General features: G+C 63.0%; 3 non-coding genes across 3 annotated transcripts in view; all 3 read left to right on the top strand.

Moving 5' to 3' along the window:
• The first annotated feature begins 1,390 nt into the window (after window positions 1-1,390).
• On the top strand, window positions 1,391-3,878 carry LOC149054102 (small subunit ribosomal RNA). The gene has a single exon (XR_016192349.1). It is a non-coding gene; the product is annotated as a small subunit ribosomal RNA (ribosomal RNA).
• A 210-nt stretch (window positions 3,879-4,088) lies between these two features.
• LOC149054103 (5.8S ribosomal RNA) lies at window positions 4,089-4,246 on the top strand. Its single transcript, XR_016192357.1, has one exon. It is a non-coding gene; the product is annotated as a 5.8S ribosomal RNA (ribosomal RNA).
• A 402-nt stretch (window positions 4,247-4,648) lies between these two features.
• LOC149054104 (large subunit ribosomal RNA) overlaps window positions 4,649-5,000 on the top strand; it is a 4,199-nt gene continuing 3,847 nt past the window's right edge. Inside the window, exon 1 of the ribosomal RNA XR_016192355.1 lies at window positions 4,649-5,000. This exon is cut by the window's right edge and continues 3,847 nt beyond it. This is a non-coding gene — a ribosomal RNA (large subunit ribosomal RNA).

Here is a 5,000-nt window from a genome sequence, read left to right on the forward strand (position 1 = left end):
GGTTTCGAAACCGGAGTTTTTGGATCGCGATTTTTTCCAAACCCAATAACTCGTTATCGGTCGGTGTTCGGTGGACGAACCAAAGAGGTGATCTCGTCGGGCGCACCGAATACTATCAGGAATAGTAGGTCCGACGGACGTGATGCGATTTTTAAATATTTTTCGATTGTGCGATTGCGGCGGGGGTATTAGTGTTCGGGTGGGGGGAACCGATACGCGCGCCGATTGCGGTAGTTGACGGGCGCGCGTCCACTGTTGCACGAGCGACGCTACGCCATTACGGGTGGTCGGTTAGACGAAATGTATTATCACTGTCCCAATCCGCGCGCCCGGTGGTCGGTGTCGTAGGTGGTCGGCCGGCTAGATTTGCGTCCCGCCACTTTTTTTCGTGCCGTGCCGCCAAGCGGCGTGCGTACGGTGGTCGACGACTTGTAACAACGTTAGGCGAAATGCGATTGTGGCGGGGGTATTAGTGTTCGGGCGGGGGGATCCGATACGGGCGCGGATTGCGGTAGTCCACGGGCGCGCGTCCACTGTTACACGAACGACGCTACGCCATTAAGGTGGAAAAACCCGGGATTTTGTAAATTTGTGAGCGGTTCGGTCGTCGGCGTTGCAGTCGACGGCCGGCCGCCGATCACGAACACCACAACAGCAAAGCCACGGGCGACGCCGAAGACGGCGCGTACACCTCGCGGCGCCCACCGGTCGCCGCCAACTGACGGTCGTCCACGTACGCGGGACACCGTCGGTTGAGTGGCCGGTCCGGTGAGAGCCGGCGGAAGGTGACACGCGTCCGCGTTTCGGCCGCCGACCCATCTCGCAATCCGAGTGGCGAAACTCAACCGGCGCCGCGCGTCCACCAGCCGGTGTTTGCGCGGCGCGCGCCAATCCACACCGATGACGACTCCCGTTACCGTTCCGCGTGTCACGAACACTCGACGCCAGAACATTCCCGCCGCGGCCGGCCATCGTCGCCGCGCCCGGCGGTCGCCGGGGCGAAGCCACGGGACGGCGGACTTCGCGTCGCGTCCCGGCTTCCCCCTCGATCTCGGCTGGGGGCCGTTACGAATCGGGCGAGAGCCGGTCTCGGTACGCTCGCCGGGGACCCGTGCACACACCGTCACCCGAACCCGGCGGTCGACCGTCACCCGGTCCGTCTCGTCAACGTGTCGCACTCCGTGTGCCGACCACACCACACACACATTTTGTTGTTGTTGAACCGCGGTCGGTCGCGCGGCCGTGACCCACAGCGGTCCCGGCCACGCGATCGCCCTCGGCGTCGGCTCGCCGCCCCCTTCCGCGGGGCGTCGGACCGGCGCTCGGACGCACGCGTCCCAGGCCGCCACGCGCGTGGCGGTCGCGGGGCGCGGTAGCAGTAAACCCGAGATCCCTGGTTGATCCTGCCAGTAGTCATATGCTTGTCTCAAAGATTAAGCCATGCATGTCTCAGTGCAAGCCGCATTAAGGTGAAACCGCGAAAGGCTCATTAAATCAGTTGTGGTTCCTTAGATCGTACCCAAGTTACTTGGATAACTGTGGTAATTCTAGAGCTAATACATGCCGACAGAGTTCCGACCGTCGCGGCGCTCTCGGGCGTCGCGCGCGGGAGGAACGCTTTTATTAGATCAAAACCGGCCCGTCGCGGCGCGCTTCGTGCGCGTCCCGATCGCGGCCCGCGCAAAGACCTGGTGACTCTGAATAACTTCGAGCTGATCGCACGGTCTCCGTACCGGCGACGCATCTTTCAAATGTCTGCCTTATCAACTGTCGACGGTAGGTTCCATGCCTACCGTGGTGGTAACGGGTAACGGGGAATCAGGGTTCGATTCCGGAGAGGGAGCCTGAGAAACGGCTACCACATCCAAGGAAGGCAGCAGGCGCGCAAATTACCCACTCCCGGAACGGGGAGGTAGTGACGAAAAATAACGATACGGGACTCATCCGAGGCCCCGTAATCGGAATGAGAACACTTTAAAACCTTTAAACGAGGATCAATTGGAGGGCAAGTCTGGTGCCAGCAGCCGCGGTAATTCCAGCTCCAATAGCGTATATTAAAGTTGTTGCGGTTAAAAAGCTCGTAGTCGGATCTGTGTCTGGGCGGTGCCGGACCACCCTGGCGGTCCGGCGTGTCGCGGCCGGCCGTGCCGCGGGACCACGTGTCCCGTCGGCGCGGTCGCCGTCGCGCTCGTCAGCCGTCTCGGGGTGTTAGTTACCGGCACGTCGGCCGGACGTATTGTCGGCAGGCGGACACGTGTCTCGTGCTCCCGGCGCGCCGCGCGGCCACGCGTCGCGCGGCCGTCGGGGTTCGACGACGGCGGCCGCCTACTCCAATCTTGCTGCGCGGTGCTCTTCACCGAGTGCCGTCGGCGGGCCGACACGTTTACTTTGAACAAATTAGAGTGCTCAAAGCAGGCTCAAATCTGGCGGGGCGGCTTCACGGCCGTCTCGTCAAAAGGCCCTGAATACTGGTCGCATGGAATAATGGAACAAGACCTCGGTCCCGCGCATCTCCGCCCTTCGCGGGCGCGCGAAACCGCCTTCCGGGGCGTTTCCGTGCGCGGGCCGCCGGGCCGCGGGCGCCAGTCGCCCGCGCGTCCCGCCGGGCCGGTTTTCGGGACCGGAGGTAATGATCAACAGAGACGGGCGGGGGCATTCGTACCGAGACGTTAGAGGTGAAATTCTTGGATCGTCTCGAGACGAACTGACGCGAAAGCATTTGCCAAGTACGTTCTCGTATGATCAAGAACGAAAGTTAGAGGTTCGAAGGCGATCAGATACCGCCCTAGTTCTAACTGTAAACGATGCCAGCTAGCGATCCGCCGGCGTTTCATTAACGACCCGGCGGGCAGCTTCCGGGAAACCGAAGCTTTTCGGTTCCGGGGGAAGTATGATTGCAAAGTTGAAACTTAAAGGAATTGACGGAAGGGCACCACCAGGAGTGGAGCCTGCGGCTTAATTTGACTCAACACGGGAAACCTCACCAGGCCCGGACACCGGAAAGATTGACAGATTGAGAGCTCTTTCTTGATTCGGTGGGTGGTGGTGCATGGCCGTTCTTAGTTGGTGGAGCGATCTGTCTGGTTAATTCCGATAACGAACGAGACTCTGTCCTGCTAACTAGGCGGGTAAACCCGGGTCGGCGTGGGCGCGGCGCCGGCGGTTTCGGCCGTCTGCGTTCGCGTTCCCGTCGGCTCGGCCCGGTATCCCCGAACGCGTTCGCCCGTCGTCCACGGCGGTCGTCGGGCGCGGCCGCGCCATCCGCGTCCCGGCGTGCGGCGGGCGTGCGGGGGTCGGGGGGCAACCTCCGGTCGCCGTGCGTCAGTCGTGCGCTGGGCTCCGCGGTGAAGCGCGCCGCGTTCGCGGCCGTCGCCGGCGGATCACGATACGTTACTAGGGCTACCGCCGGCTCCCAGGAGCTTAAACTCTTCTTAGAGGGACAGGCGGCGGACGAAAATAGCCGCACGAGACTGAGCGATAACAGGTCTGTGATGCCCTTAGATGTTCTGGGCCGCACGCGCGCTACACTGAAGGAATCAGCGTGTGTTAACATTCCTGGGCCGACAGGCTTCCGGGTAACCCGCTGAACCTCCTTCGTGCTTAGGGATCGTGGCTTGCAATTTTTCCACGTGAACGAGGAATTCCCAGTAAGCGCGAGTCATCAGCTCGCGTTGATTACGTCCCTGCCCTTTGTACACACCGCCCGTCGCTACTACCGATTGAACGACCGCAGTGAGGTCTTCGGACTGGACGCGCGTTATTCGGCCCCCTCGGGGGCTGGGTCGTCGCGCGACCGGGAAGATGACCGAACTCGGCCGTTTAGAGGAAGTAAAAGTCGTAACAAGGTTTCCGTAGGTGAACCTGCGGAAGGATCATTAGAGACGGGCCCGCGGCGCCGGCGACTCGCTTGCCGGTCTCGCGCGCGCCTAATCCGACCCCGTGGCCGCGTGCGCTCGCGCGCGACAACCGCGCACGGTTGTCGTCCGCCGACCGCCCGCGCGCCGCGACCCCCGACCGAGAGTCGACCGAAAGATGGTTACCGTCGTCGGAAGACGATTGTGTAAACGAAAAAAAAAAAACAAACACCCGACCCCGAACGGCGGATCACTTGGCTCGTGGATCGATGAAGACCGCAGCTATCTGCGCGTCGTCGTGTAATCCGCAGGTTATACGAACATCGACCAGTCGAACGCACATTGCGGCCTCGGTGACCCGCGGGTCCCGGGCCACGCCTGTCTGAGGGTCGTATACCGGATACTCGGCCAGACCGATGCGCCGGCACGGCAGGCGTCCGGCGGAGCGCGCGCGCCGCGTCCGGTCCTCACGGGGACCGGCGCCCGCGCGCCCGTCGGCCGCACGCCGCGCCCGCGCGAGTTTGGCGGCTCGACCGGGGAAAACGCGGGCTACCGCTCGCGGCTGCCCCCGGTCGTCCGCCCAAGTTGTGACGGCAAACAGTCACGGGTTCTCGCGCCGTCGAACGGCACGTCCCCGTCCGCCCGCCGCGCGAGAGCGCGGCCGGGTCGGCTGAGAGTCGTCCTCGAGACGCCACCTCTCCGGCAACCGAGAAGCGGACGCGGACCGTCGCCGCGCGGACGGAGCGCGGACCCGCGCACCAGTTACCACCACCACACGTACCACACACTTGTTCCGACCTCAGATCAGGCGGGACTACCCGCCGGATTTAAGCATATTAATAAGCGGAGGAAAAGAAAACAACCGTGATTCCCCCAGTAGCGGCGAGCGAACAGGGAAAAGCCCATCGCCGAATCCCGCCGCGCACTTTTGTGTCGCGGCACGTATGGGAGTTGTGGCGTACGGGCCGGCCTCGTTGCCGGGGCGCACGTGACGGTCCAAGTCTCCCTTGAACGGGGCCATGGCCCGCAGATGGTGCCAGGCCAGTAGAGGCCGTCACAGCGTTCCGGGATCGGACCGCGCCTTCGAGTCGGGTTGCTTGAGAGTGCAGCCCGAAGCGGGTGGTAAACTCCATCTAAGGCTAAATA

The sequence above is a fragment of the Diuraphis noxia genome, unplaced genomic scaffold, assembly GCF_037042655.1.
Source record: "Diuraphis noxia isolate RWA-SAM2 unplaced genomic scaffold, SU_Dnox_SAM2 contig0012, whole genome shotgun sequence".
Lineage (NCBI taxonomy): Eukaryota > Metazoa > Arthropoda > Insecta > Hemiptera > Aphididae > Diuraphis > Diuraphis noxia.